This window comes from Cryptomeria japonica, chromosome 1 (assembly GCF_030272615.1).
Source record: "Cryptomeria japonica chromosome 1, Sugi_1.0, whole genome shotgun sequence".
In the NCBI taxonomy this organism is placed as follows: Eukaryota; Viridiplantae; Streptophyta; class Pinopsida; order Cupressales; family Cupressaceae; genus Cryptomeria; species Cryptomeria japonica.
Window position 1 is genome coordinate 300,376,483 of NC_081405.1, and position 16,150 is coordinate 300,392,632.

Below are 16,150 nucleotides of genomic sequence, written 5' to 3' on the forward strand. Positions count from 1 at the left end.
CGGCTTCTAGTTGATTCATCTCCAAGGAAGTGTACTCAACGAGCATTGTTTCTAAATCTTTTTGAAGCTCCCTCATAACCTGGGCTAAATTCCTCATAAACCCTGCAAACTAGAGAAGAATCCGATTTACAACATGCTCTTTCTTGGGGAAAACTTCTTCTGCAACTTTGGCTAATCTGCAGAGATTTTTATTCATGGTCTTTGCCATTTTTACAGTATTGGCAGAAGACAAAAAATTTGTAGTTTCCTCCATAGAATTTGGCAAAACTATTGTTCCCAAACTTTCAGGAAAACTATATTGTAGGACTAAAAACAGAACCACCTCTTAACCACCAGTCGCCTCCTGTTCATTGGGGTCATCACTTGAACCTGGTTTGTTCCTAAGAGTTTCTTGTTTAACAATACAAACTAGTAAGAGTTACTTGCTTAACAATAGAGGCTATGGAAGTCTTTAAGGATAGGACCAAGTGTAGGCATCAGTGAAAATAAAATCCAATTCTATAATATAGCAAAATGTAGTCTCAAAGATCAAACTTTTGGTATTTGGGATGCAGGGCATCTAAGTTTCCAAGGGAGTATGATGGTTCTTGTCTACAAATGAGACTTTCCTATAACCCAACAACACACTTGTTCCTTTACCTTGTGCAATGGACCTACTGTAGTCTTGCAGGGGCACTGGGTTTGCTAAGAATACTCATATAAAAGGTTTGTGTATTTGTTTGCATTCTAAATGTCTGTATAACTATAGACAACTGTGGTAGATAATGTTGTTAAATGGATTTTTTTCTCTATTTTTTTTTCTTCATTTTGTGTGCTTTATCACCATAGGTAGCAGCTTTTACATGGATGGAATGGGTAGATACCCATGGATTAATTGGGAGAACTCTGGGAGTCCAAGTTTGATATATTTTTTGATCGATGAATGTCAGTTTTTCCCTAAATTCAGTCATAATAGTTATTGATATTTCAAAGTGGGAATTGTGTAGGTTTATGTTGATGGTACCACTACAATGTCAACACATGAACGAAAAGCCAACATTAGAGAATTATATGGTAAAACCTAATTTTCTCTTTTTAAGCATAACATGGGATAACTTGATTAATTAATTAAACATCAGCAGTATATCATATACATCTGATTTAGCACTTGGCATGATGTAATGTCTTAACATAATGATTTAATTTTCCTTGTTTAGTTGTAATATTTCCATCTTTATTACAACTTGAAGGAGGGATATCAGCCATGAAAGATTGTAAACAAAAAGCAGTATGCATGGAAAGATATAAGAAAAAGGTTGATGAAAAGAGGGGACAACTTTCTGCACTCAATTTGGAATGGGAGGAAGAATGTGGAATATGCATGGAGACCAATAATAAGATTGTCTTGCCTAATTGCAACCATGCCATGTGCATGAAGTACTACTGAGAATGGTAAGGATTTGCCTTTTATCTTCTACATGCTTTCCAGCTCAATTCTACTGTCTAACTGAGTTTAGGTGGAAACAGAGTTAAAACCTAATGGATTTGTTATTGCAGGCATGCACGGGCACATTCATGTCCATTTTGTCGTGATAGTCTGAAAAAAGTAAATTCAAGAGATTTGTGGATATTTACAGATAGTGGAGAGGTAGTGGATATGACAACATTGGCAAGAAAGAACTTGAAAAGGCTATTTATCTATGTTGAAAAATTGCCACTCTTGGTTCCTGAGAATGTATTTAGTGTTTATGATGCTCATTATGATTCACAGATCAAATGAAAGTTGATGATGTTATTGCTGCTCCCCAGTTTCTTTCTGGCATTAATTGGTCACAACTAGTATTTAAATCTAATTGTTCATTGGATTCAACAAAATGATTAAGCATTTGTGCTTCATTGCAGAGATAGTTCTACTGCCTTATTGGCATCATAAGATAGATAGGGTTTGATGCAAGGTAAATATTTAAGTGAATCCAATTCTATGGGTTTTCCTTGCTTGTATCTAATAGTATGTATGGGTCAGAATGTACAGCATACACCATCTTTTTATTAAATTGTAATTAGATGATTCAGCTCGTATGATCTACAAATGATCTGGTTGGCTTTCTGTATATATGTTTTATATCTGTACATGATGAGTTACTGGCAAAGGTAGAATATGTTTTCCATTAGCTTCCTTTTAACAACCCCTGGATTCAGAAGGATGGAGGCAAAGCAAGGCTTCCTACTCAATCTTTGAAGTATTTGCAGTCAAAGGTCAAAGAATGACCTTTAGCTAAATTGTTTGTTCCATTTGAGAATCTCAAAGATATAGCTTCTATTATTATGCCTGTATGGTCCCTAATTACATAACCCTCACTAGATACATTTGGGTTTCCCTTAGCAACACAATCAAAGTTTAACTTAGACTTACCTTCAGGTGGACAAATCTAATTAATCTTGCATTTGTCAAAAACTTGGTTTTAGGCTATTGAAATAAACTTCCTTGAAATAATAATTTATTGTATTCCCAGCTCTTAAGAATACCCGAGTCCCAATTTGAGAATGGAGAATCAATTTCCTTAGGTTTGAGTACATAAAATTAACACATTCTGAGATTGGTAGCTCAATTTTATAAGAAACCTGTTTAGCTCCTGAAGTTTCTTTCATGAAGATCCTCTTGTTGTGTTCCCACTAGATGTTCCAAATTACCATTTGTGGGACAACTCTCCATATGTATGCAAATAGGCATTTCTTATAAATAATGAGCCAACTTGCAAAGACACCCCAAAGATAGTTTTGGAGAGGTGTGTGCCAATTCAATTTATTTATGATGAAGAACCTACATTCTTGGGCAAAAGGACATTGAGAAGAAGATGATCCATTTCCTCCTAAGCTTGCCAACAAAGGACACAATTGAATGGGTCTGGAATACCAAGTTTTGCCAATCTTAAGCGTGTAAGAATCTTTTTCTTAAGAGCTAGTCATGCAAAGCAACCTAGTTTAAGAAGAATCATTTCATCTAAAAAACTATTTTGTCTTAATTCAGATAAATACAAAATCAAGAAGATTTGATTGAGTTTAATATACCACCACTTGGGTGTTTTGTGCTTATGATTCCAATTCATTGTATGCTTATATTTTTTGAAGATGATATATAGGGATTCTATGAGCAGGCCTAAAGTTGAATTCTGGAATTTCAAAACTGATAGATGTAATGTATATTAGAATATAAATTACATGTAGATGTTATCTGTTCGTACCAGTTGTAGCCATATCAGTATATTAGAATATAAATTACATCTAGATGTTATCTGTTCGTACTAGTTGTAGCCATAGCATACAATAACATGCCATTTGGCATTTTGATTTGTTAGTCTTTTATGTACTTTTAATCATCTTGTATGTCATTTATTACATTATTGTGTTCAATTTGAACCATCTAATATACCTAAGCATGCCATTTATGGCATCGCTGTGTTCAATTGAAACCATAATATACATATTTCTTCAGGTAGGTAAATTCATAAATTGTTTTATTCTTATTTAACTGGTGGTTTAAATGCATAGGTGTTTTCAAACTGTCTTGTTCCTAATTTATTCTTCTTTAACTCGTAGTTGAAATACATTGATATTTCCAGACAGGCTTATTCCTTATTTATTTATATAACCATTTCACAAGTTACATTCAGATCAACATCTTCCTTATCATGTCGCTCTATAGAGTTAACCATCACATAAAGCACAGTATTTGAAATGCACTGGATTATCTTTTGTAAGAATATATGCTTATGGATTTAATACTAATCTTGTTTCGGAAAATCTTGTAATTCCTTGCAAATTTTTTTTTACCTGCTTCTAATGTTATAATGCCTTTACAATCAGACCTATCAGTCTCTTGTTGCAGACACCCCCCGCGCAACTGCTAGTGTAGTAAGTTCAATAAACTTGGCAAGTAATTGTAAGACCCATGTAAACATTATTTTTTTAAATATGAACTTTTTTGAATATTTTTGTTAGTTTTGCTCTATCACATTACTTGTCAAAACTATGATAATAATCTAATTAGTTGTGGTTTAGAATGGTTGCAAAAGTACTAATAAACATTTTCTATATTTTCTTTCTTTTACAACATCAATACTCTATTAGTTTCTTGGAGAGGCTCCAGCACTTCCGCAATCATAACCTTTTTAAACCAACCATGTCAAAATTTGTCTACATTCAAAGCATTTTGCTTCCTTTACCCCTTCGATTGGATTGGATATTTAGAAGCATTTTCCTTCCTTTTTTCCCTTGGATTGGATTGGATTGGATTGGATAGGATATTATATTTCGACGAAAGGAGATTCTTTTTCTTTCGAGAGGTCCGTCATTGCCTAGTTTCTAATCAATTAGTTTTTCTTTGCCTTGGATGATTCGAGGAAAGGACTGAACGTCCCGCCTCCCTCGTACAAGTGGGCGCTTGTATAATTCCTCGTCCTTTCAATGACAGGACTGAACTTGCCTGCAATATACTCTACCTTTCTCCGGCAGTTATTTCATATTACTTATCCCACTCTCTACATGGGCCATTGATTTCTTGGATATGCTCAATCACTTTCGCAATTATATTCTCATTGAAAGAGTGGCCAACAGAATCGGTCCGTAAGCCAAATCGAATTCAACCGTGTCTGGATTTGTCTACTTTTCAAAGCATTTTCCGCCCTTTTTCATTTGGAATTTCGACGAAAGGAGAGAACCCACCTTATTCTTTGTTCGGTCCGGGATTGTCTTATTTGTAGTAATTTCCTCCCCTTTTCTTTCCCTTGGACGTTTCGAGGAAAGGACGGAGCCGGACTCGTTTGTACAGGTGGGCGCTTGTCAAATTTCTAACAGCTTTCCTTACTCCTAACTCCCTCGTTATTTCAAGGAGAGAACTGAAGTCGCCTGCACTATGTTCTATTTAATTCACTCGTCCCTTCTCCTTCAACGAAAACTCATAATTGCAATCAAACCCTACTCTCCTTGCTCTCTCTTTCTACAACCTTTTTAACGGTGATTAGCGTTCGGATTTTAATCAATGGCGTCTTCTTCTTCATCTCACCAGCAAAATCAAGAATTTGATGCTTTCTTTGGCAAAAGAAGGGAGGTCAGTGAATCTTCAAGATTGTTTGATGTGTTCATCAACCACAGAGGCCCCGATGTCAAACAAACTCTTGCTATTCAGCTTTACAATTCCCTTGAGCAGTTGGGAATAAGGGCTTTTCTTGATTCCCAAGAGAAAGAACTTGGAGATTCGTTTCCTTCCACTATTCAGACAGCTATTCACTCTGCTTCGGTACACGTGGCCATCTTTTCCAAAGGATATGCAGATTCAGCTTGGTGTTTGGCTGAGCTGGTTCTCATGTTAGAAAGCCAAGCCAAAATTATCCCCCTGTTTTATGAAGTGAAGCCTTGTGATCTCCGCCACATAGAGAAGGGAGTTTACGCTGATGCATTCATTCAGTATGAAAAGAAGGGCAGGTACCTGGAGAAGCTTAACCAGTGGCAGGAAGCCCTTCAGTCTCTTTCACTTATAGCCGGGGAAGAATTTAACAGGTACCATTTTTATAAGTTTGTAATTTTGGTGGTTGTATTTTATATTTATTATTTTTTTCCTTTCCTCAAATCTGGTTTCATAATTTTCTCATCATGGAATTTTCCTATTATGGTAAAAAGCTTTAGTGATTGGGACTGCCAAAGAGTAGTAGCAGCTGTGCAAAATGAAGTACAAAGGAGAACACGTTTACATGTTGCTCAATATCCAATGGGGCTTAACAATCTTGTAAAAGATTTTGAAAGACGTTGCCTTGATGAAGTTGTACAAGATTTTGAAAACCAGTTTAAGCTGAATAAGAGGAGGGATGAAGTCAAGGTGGTTGGCATTTTTGCCATGGGTGGATCAGGGAAGACAACTCTCGCCAAAGAGTTGTTTAACCGAAAGAGTTTGAATTACTCTAAGACAAGTTTCTTGTTTGATGTGCGAGAAGCGTCCGAGAGAAGAGATTTACCTTTATTGCAACTTAAACTTCTCAAAGATCTCTTTGGCAGAGACCTGAGTTTTACAAATAGAGGAAGGAATAAGCTATCTCAAAGATAGTCTACGAAGGAGCCCTGCCTATTTAAGCTTCCTAATTGTAGTAGATGATATCAATCATGTTGAGCAGTTAAATGCTCTACTGATCATGGATATCATAAATAAATTTGTTAATAGTCTGGTTATTGTCACAACCCGTGACATTGGGGTGCTGATATCTGCAGGGATTATGAATGGTTATCAATTAAAAGGAATGGATAGAACTCAAGGGAGTGAACTCTTCTGTGGCATGCCTTTGACCAACCCAATCCATTTAGCGGGTACGAGGAGCTGGTTAAATCCTTCCTAGATGTGTGTGGAGGGTTACCCTTGTCTCTTCAAGTTTTGGGCAGGCATGTTCATGGAAGAAGTGAGGATTATTGGAGGTCAGAATTGGTTGAAGTTAGAAAGACACTACCTCGGGATGTAAAGCAAAGACTGAGAATAAGTTTTGACGCATTGAATGCTGAAGAAAAACAAGTATTTATGGATATTGCTTGTATTTTTGGGGCAAAGATCAGAGTATAGCTGAAAGAGTATGGAAAGGATCAGGATGGAATGTTCAGCATGCACTGGAGACACTCAGAAACAAGTGTCTTGTGGAAGAAAGAGATAGATATAATCATGATCTGAGAATGCATGACCACCTAAGGGATTTGGGAAGAGAAATGGCACTTGAGCTCAGCCCTCCTCATCGCCTGTGGCGTCCTCAAGATCTGAAATCTTTGGTATGTTTGTGACTATATTACAAATCTTAACTTGTTATTATATTAATAGAAAACTGAGCTACTTTTTGTATGCAGGAATTAAGGGATTTCAGAAATATCCTCACAAAAACCAATGTCAGGTGTTTCCATTCCATTTTTGAGGAGTCCATAAATTCTCAAGTTACATTCTTCTTAGGCCATTCAGACAATTGTGTTGAGACGTCAACTTCCTTACTATGGCTTGAGCTTAAGTGCAATTCCACAAAACAATCAATGGAGAAAATTCCTTCATGAATTCCTCTTCAACGTTTGCAGTATTTGACAGTCCAATGTGGACGATTTGAAATGTTGTGGGAGAATCGCATACAGGTATTTTAATCTTATCAGTCAAAAACGCTACTTTTATTTAATAATGAAGAGCTTTATAAAATTTATCTAGTTTTATTAATAATGAAGAGCTTTATAAAATTTATCTAGTTTTATTAATAATGAAGAGCTTTACACAAATTTATTTTTGGACTTCAGGTGCCCTCCCAGTTGAAAGAACTTCGTATTTCTCAAATCTCTTTGAAAAGGATTTCAAATGTTTTAGGAATATCAGATAATTTAGAGAACGTGTTCATAGATGCCCAAGGATTGTCAATCCAAGGTTTGTCTTTATTAGAATCTCTCGGTATGAATCTTCCCAGTTTATATCTCATACATTCCACAGTAAAGGGGGAACATGCTTCCACTAAAATAGGAGAGAGGACCACTGGTAAATCCTTGGTCATCTGTAATTTCAAATTGAGTGGGGAAGGGGCTCGGAATAACGGAGGAATGTCTAGCAATGTTAAGGTCCCCACTAGTGGCCTTCAAAAGCTAGAGATTAGCAACCAAGAGTTGGTATCCAAGATCTTAATTAGTGGAATTCACTATTCAAGCCTTGAGTCTATCAAACTTCATTTAATGCAATATCTGAAGAAAGTGGATTTAATAAGGGTAAATACATTAACCAATCTTGATATTAGAAACTGTAGAAAACTGAAAAATTTGAAAAGTGGGTCAGGAATATTTGATCTTCCAAAGCTTGTGGAGTTGAATATTAGTCAATGTCCAGAGCTCAAGGAGCTAAATCTTGAACATCTCATCTGTTTGGTAAAGATCATAGTTGTAGATTGTAAACACTTGAAAAATGTGTCAGGAATATTTAATCTTCCAAAGCTTATGGAGTTGAACATTAGTCAATGCCCAAAATTCAAGGAGCTAACTCTTGATCATCTCATGTGTCTGGAAAAGATCACAGTTGTAGATTGTAAACATTTGAAAAATATATCAGAAAGACCTAATCTTCCGAAGCTTATGGAGTTGACTATTTGTCAATGCCCAGAACTCAAGGCGCTAACTCTTGGTCCACATTCCTAAATGTCATGTGTATGAAGTAGAGTACCTACAGCTGCAACACAAACACTCAATAGATCAATACAAGCATGGTTAGCAAATTGAAATCAAACGAAAGATAAAACATGACAAAGTGACCTATCGCCTCCTAAGAGATGTGAGTGTGGATTTTCTCTCAGATGTGATTTGACTACACCTAGATGGAGGATTTAAAATGATATGATATGCAAGTTAGATGAGATTGATTATGCTAGATTGATCCAAGTGGCTAATTAAGCTAATGATATGCATGATTAAGCTATGATGATGATGCAATTAAGCTATAATAGAGATTGACTATGCTATATGATTCAACAATTATGCTAGAATATGACCAAATTAAGCTAGATCTAAGATGCAATTGCCCATGATAACAATGCTTAAATGATATTCTAGAATGGATATGCCTATAGTAAGAATGCATGAAATACTAATGAGATGGGATCCTTTGTGCTCGGAAATGGGGGATATTTATAGGAATTCCAAGGCCAAAGCTGAGGTGGCAGGAATCAATGGTCAAGATTGAATCTAAAGATATCAAGGGTCAAATTGGAGGAGGTTGGAGGGAGGGACACTTGTCATCTCTGTGGTGACAAGTGTCAAGGAATATTTCTCACAAGAGGGCAAGTGTCTAAGGGAGGAGACGTGGCAAAAGTGCCATGTGTCTCAAGGGGAGAATATCCAACCCATTGGAGGTTAGGATAAGGAGGTTAGGATGTGCAAGATTGGATAGGGTTAGTTAAACCTAGGATTAGATGGAATGGGTTATGTTAGGGGGTGGTTAGGTTAGGTGGTTAGAAGTTAGGAGGCATGTGGGGAATTTGAATTTAAAAATTCAAATAATAGGAAAAGGCTAATTAACTATCAACAAACTCATAAATTGTCTTGTTTTAATTAATTAGGGGATTAGAAGAAATGAATTTAATGGGGGGGATTAATCAATTTAGATTAATTAATCAAAGGGGACTATTTAAATGAGCTTAATGAATAAATCCTTAGATTTATTGATAAGTAGATGAATGGGGAATTAATCAAATTGCTAGTGAATTTAATTAAATTGGAAAAGAGGATTAATTAAATAATTGATAATTTAATTAGTTATCTTCAAACCATTTTTAGGTGTATACACTAATAGTTGTAGAGATTTCCAAATCTCAAGGAACCTTGATTTCTAAGTCTGATATCATTTGATATGATTTATTAGTCATAAAGCTAAATGAACTTGATCCTTTTATTTACTTTTTAAATATAGCATATTTATACAATATTCTCAATATTTAGGACTTGATCCATTCCATTCCAACTACTCTTTAGTCTAGGTTAACTATTCTTGTTTGTATATTTTTTGTAGATCAGCCTAGGCATAAGGATTGTGTTTTTTTCCCTTTCATATTGGTGAACCCAATTGAGACCGCATAACCTAGTTTGGTTTTAAGGTTTTTGGATTTTCAAAAACTACAATTATTTATGTTTGTTTACATTTTTTAGATCTAAATTATTCTTTTGCCTTTTTACATCATTGATAGATTGTTAATTTATGGTTTGGAACTTGTTCTTGTAAGCTTGTCTTTCACTAAACCTACTTGTCCTATATATTCCTTGGGGTTAACTCTTCCTAGACATTTTAGATTTAATCTAGGGTTAGTATTTAGAGCTATGATAAATTATGCCTTTTTTTTCTATCACCTAATACATTATCTTAAGATTATTGCACTTTTGTTGTATATCCATGTAAACCCCATGTTAGAAATCTAAAATATATGAATAACCTAAGAACTCTTTAAGTGAGATTCTATTTACAAAATTTGTAAATGCATAGACAAAATAAAACTAGTGGTTCTCAAATATATATATATATATATATATATATAAACGCCATGTTGATAGATTTGTATTAAGAGTTTAGAGAAGAAGCTACAAAAAATATGGTCAAAATATTGCTAAAAAAAAGATAGGTAGTGAGTTTATATAGACAAGGAGAGGGTGGATGTGACAAAACTAGCTAATAGGGAGTGACATTGAGTGGTCTAAAGATAGAAAATGGAAACTACCTTATAGGATAGTGGTATAGGTTATATTATCCAATCACCTAATTAAACTCACTTTCTAAACCTATGGAAGACTATTAAAAAATATAGGAAAGAAATAGAAACTAAGGAAAATGATTAACTCACTAGGAATAAAAACTACACTAGCACTAGACCATTACTTTTAGTACATATGGCTTCTCACAAATATTTATACTTAGCATCTATTCATTCTTCCAAAATTATTTTTGACATGTTTTTATACTTTGTGATATGTGATACCATTTACCTTGACTCTCATGAAATTTTATCATATAGAAGAGATCTCTTTTTCTATGCAAGCATTAAATGAGGTCACATATTCTTTCCCTTTATTTAGGAATTTTCTTATCACATTTTCTTCTTTATTGGGCACCCTTATTTCACTCCTTGTTGACTGTCATATGCTACATACATATTTGGAGAGTGATAGCATTTTGCATGCTTGAAACATATATATTACCTTTGGGAACATCTTCCTCGCAAGACCTACTTATAGGTAATAAAATAGGGCATACTTGTGATATTACTCTGACATGTCATCTATAGCTTATGCTTCTTAATATTTTCCATCTAATGAGTTTAATTCTACTTATAATCATTTTATAAATACAAATGAAAAATGTTAATTATATCAAGTCTCTTTTTCCTTTTAAAATAATTTCTTATCATTTCCATTTCATTATGTTTCATTCTATGTATTTTATTTATATTAACTTTTTTTCTCACACTTTTATGTTTCTTCTTATGTGTGACTATTCTTGTCCTTCCTCTTTTATTGACCTAGATATACAATCTACCCATTATTTTCTCCTCATCTTGATAATGGATCAAAAGTGTGTCCAAAACATTGATACAAATACTTACACTCAATTTTCTACTAGAAGCTTCTAAGTACATTGGACTATAGAAAAATCATGTTATTTATTACATGTATACATATTATCAAATACATGATGTTTCAACTAGATTCATTATATGTATAGAACATTTAGATATTTTTAATAGAATGGTTGTGCATCCCATGTGTTGTTAGGTGCACTTTTGATGGCAAAATAAAGAGCATGCATTGCTTTGGAAATGAATTTTCATTTTACATTTTGGGAATCCTCAATGGCATGCCACATGCTGTTAGTTATAACAAAATTAATGAGCCATAAACTATTGGTATAAATTGCCCCTATCAACATAATATAGTATTGTGCTAATTTAATTTGCATCAACAATAAACTTACACTCTGTTTTCTACTAGAAGCTTTCAAACTAAGTACACTAGACTATGAAAATATCATGTGTTTGATTTCATATATACATAATATCAAATACATGATGTTTCTAATATCCATTATATGTATGGATAATGTAGAGATTTGAAATGAAATGGTTGTGTCCCATGTTTTGTTAGGTGGAATTTTAATGGATAAAAAATAGCATACATTATTTTGTACATGAATTTTTACTTTATAGATATCCTTGAGATGATACCACATGGTGTTAGTTATAACATAAATAATGAGCCATAAAGTATAGGAGAGTGGGCCCCATCAATATAAATAGTATTATGCCAATAGAAAAGGACTTGATAGTTGTTGTAGACTAGTAGTGAGGCTTCATGAAAAAAATTATTTGCAATATCAAGAAGCCCCACAAACCTGTTATATATTTATATCCGAATTGGCTCATCTAGTAACATATATATACCATCATAATTGAAATACAAACTAAGCCACACTAAACACATCAGATTATTCCTAGTTTCTATGGTTGTATCATCAACTACTACAATAATTTTGGTAGAGGTAAATGAAAATTATGTGTATATTGTGTTATATTTTGTTAGGCTGTTAGTCTCACTTAAATCTCATGCTTACATATAAATGGAAATCAAATGTGATTGCATTTTTTAGGTATAGGTAATAATAATTTTAAATAATGTACTAACGTAACAAGTGGTGCCAACAGAAAGACATAAATATTACTACAACTTTAGGTCCTCATGTAAATATACACCAAAGAGACAAGTAAAATATGTGAATAATTAAACCATTTAAGATGCGGATATGTGCGTGTTCACACACACACACACACACACACACACACACACACACACACACACACACATATCCATATACCTATACATGTAGACACCCAAAATTTCACCATGCTTGTGCACACTAACTTACTAACATTTTTTCCCTAATCGATTAATTGATCAAGTGTCATTCTTCTAATTAATTTTTTTTTTTTTTTTATCATTTAAATCATTTCATCATTAATCATTCATTTCCTAACATTAATTGAATAATATTTATTGTTTGATTACTTCAATCCCACTTTAATTAAATAATATTAATTATTTAATTAAATTCAATTTCATTTTTCTCATAATTGAATATTTTCTTTAAATTATTTAATTAGCTAATCATTTCAACATAATTAAATAAATTTCCATTTATTTAATAAAATCTTAATTATCTTCTTCCAAAATCCAAGAATGGAAACAAATCTTTATTTGTTTTTATTTAATTCATCATAAATTAAATAAATCTTTATTTATTTAATAAAATAATATTTATCTTTCTCCTAATTTTTGAAAAATGTTAAAAACCCATTTTTTGTTTTTATTTTAATTAATTTAATTTCTAATTATCCTTATCCAAATTCAAAAATGGCAATAAATCATTATCCAATTTAAATCAATTATTTTTTCATATTCTCCCAATTTTTGAAAATGGATAGTATGTCATCATCTACCCTATATGATTTTCAAAAATCATTTTCATATCTTCCTCAAAATTGAAAATGGAAGTAACTAGCCAGCTTCCGATTTTATTGATTTATCTTCTTGGAAAATATCCCTTTAATCTGAATTTAAAATTCAAAAAAGGAGATATGCCATGTCAAAAGCCGCTTTAGGTCATCTTTTTGAATCCATCTTGATTCTCCAATCATGTCTTCAATCTTCTATAAATTCATCAATCTTTTCCATAATCGGGACCACAAATTTTTGAATATCTTTACAATTACGCTGCTAGACTTTCATCATAGGCACACAATCTATTGAGAGCAACATCTGACTTGCATTCTAAGAGAAAGAAAGACAATGGAAGTGGGGCAAACAAATTGAGACTATGTTTGCATAAAGGTTTTAGTTTCAATTCTTGTTTGCACTTTCATTAATTGTCATTAAGCTTAATTTATTTTAATTAAGATTTCGTGGTAGCTTAGATACAAATTTTGATTTCGCCTTTTTTGATGACATTTTTTTTGGTGAACCTAATGTGAACATGTTAAATTTGATAATTTTGTGTCTAATATTTGTATGCAAGCTTTATGTGTGGATTTGTTCTTGCATGCAGGTTTTTTGTGCTAATATGTTGTTGCATGAAGGTTTTAGGTACTAATTTATTATTGCATGCAGGTTTCAAGTGTTGATTTTGTTTGGATAATGTGCAAATATGTGTTTGAATTCACTGAGTGATGGGTTGTCATTGTTGTCAACATATTTCTTTGTGTATTCCATTGTTGTAGTCAGATTAAGTGAGTTGGTTTGGCCAGTGTGTTGTAGAAGAGTTGTTGTGGATTAAAGGGTTTTGAGATAAGTATCTCTAGTTGATTCAACTCTAGTTTCAGTGGTTCACATGGAGATTTGATCAAGTCTTGAGATATGGAATTGCAATTCATTTTTCGGTTGTTTGGTGTTGATCAGTGTTCTAGATTTTTCTCCGCATTGCAATATCTTGGTTTTTAGTTTTGGTAGAGTATTTGGGACGTTCTAGTGTACCCTCAATTCAAATGGTTCATGATTTGGAGGTCCACAAGTGAATCTTTTAGTTTGTTAGTCATTGTAGTTAGTGTTCTTGAAGTTTAGTATAATGACGATGAAGATTGTAGTAAGTGGTGTTGGTGCAATTGTTTTTGTGGTAATTCATGATGCTTGTGGATATTTCTAGATCATGTGCTATTCATGTTGGTGTTTCACATTGATCGATGAGCGCGTTATTGATGATTCTCCTTGAGCCGGTGCTATTCTTCATGTTCTTAACCAACATGATGATTGTAGTGTGTTGTGAATGTTCAAGGCATAATTCTTGGAGGTGTTTCATGTTCAAGGTGTTGATTTAGGTTCATACTATGTTTTAGCTAACATTATTTTGGTTTGCATATAATATTGTAGCATGTATGGTATATCTTTGTAATTTGTGATGTGTGTTGAGCCAACCATGAAAGATAGGTTGATGATATGTATAAATAAATGTAATATTCACGTGAGAGAGGTATCTGTGTGTGTAAATAGTACTTTGATCTTTCAAAAGTAGTGAAGTATTGTGAAGAAGTGCGAAAGATCATAATATGTGCCTAACTAGAACTATAACCAAGCATTAGGAGATGTTATTTTCTTTGTTAGTGATATTCTGGATGTAATCTGAATGTGTTTGTAAGATAGTGAGTCTTCCTTGGGTTGTAGCCCTTTGTTGTTTTTTAGCAGTGAGCTCTAGGCAGTGTGCCTAAATGCATGTGCATTCCCCATTGTAATATTTCATATACTTCTAATAGGGTATCAACATATTGTGGGTAGGTTCCCACCGTGGTTTTTCCCTTGACCAGGTTTTCCACATCAAAAATCTTGGTGTTATGTGTGTTATTGATATGGTGTTGATTTATGCTTTTGTTGTTAATAATCAGATCTGAAATTATGTTTGAGTTAAGAAAAGATTTTGAGAAAAATGATCCACCCCCTCTCAGTTTTTTGCCTTGTTGCCAACAATTAGTATCATAGAAATTTCCTCCAAAGAAGCTCGAGCGCTTGAGGTGATCTGGGATGGGAACTTATAATAAGAATAGTCTGAGATTTGATGGATCAAACTACACTCTTTGGAAAAGCCAGATGGAGTGCCACTTGAGATGTATTGGTGAAGATTAATGGAAAATTACTAAAAAATATATATAACATTCCTTAGAATGGACCTACAACTTCAAATGAGATAAAGGAAGCTGAATACAATATTAGAGATAAGGAAGCATTGTTGAGTGCAATATCTGATTCTTAAATGACAAATGTGATGGATTTTCAAACTGCTCATGAGATCTGGAAGAAGTTGGAAACTTTGTATAAAGGTGACAACCATTTGAAGATTGGCAAGTTGCAGAGCTTGAAGGGAAAGTATGAGTTGTTGAAGATGGGTGAAGATGAGAACATTAATTCTTTTATGAAAAAAGTGAATGAGCTTATGTGCAATATTAGATTTTCCAGTGGAGTATTGAAATCCTTGGCCCCTACTTACAAACATAAATTTTCTAAAGTGTTGATATACTTGCCTCTTGCTTACAAGCACAAAGCTGCTACTATTGAGGAGATTTGGATTGTGACTAATGTGACTAGAGACATATTGATTGGAAAGCATACTGCCTTTGAATTAAGTGGGTTTGGTGACTCTCTTCCTAAGACATGATCTACATTCAAAGATACTATTTCCGGAAAGCAAAGATATGATCCAAGAGAAAGTTCTTCAAGAAGGGTATCTAGATATGAGAAGGAGATGAAGGACATGGAAGAAGAAGAAAAAGAACTTGAGTATCTTGAAGTCCTTATTGCTAGGAGATTTCTTAAAGGAGCTAGTAAGTATGAAGGAAAGTTTCCTCTTAAATGCTTTTCATGTAATAAAATAGGACATTTTGCTTCAAGGTGTCCAAAAAGAGTTCCTAGGAAACAATACAAGCCTAAATTTAAGAAGAAATGTTAGTATGCTGTTGATGAAGGTGTGACAAATGATGAATTTGAGAAAGGAAATTCAGGTGATCATGAATGGTTATTTATTGCTGTCAAGGAAGATGATCCAATGCCTTCTAATATTTCTAGCTGCATTGATGAGGAGAAATCTTTGGTTGCTAAAGTTGAAGAGAAA

At 33.5% G+C, this 16,150-nt stretch overlaps 1 pseudogene; it reads left to right on the forward strand.

The window, feature by feature from the left end:
• Positions 1-561: 561 nt before the first annotated feature.
• LOC131049850 (E3 ubiquitin-protein ligase AIRP2-like) lies at positions 562-1,759 on the forward strand (annotated as a pseudogene).
• Positions 1,760-16,150: the final 14,391 nt, after the last annotated feature.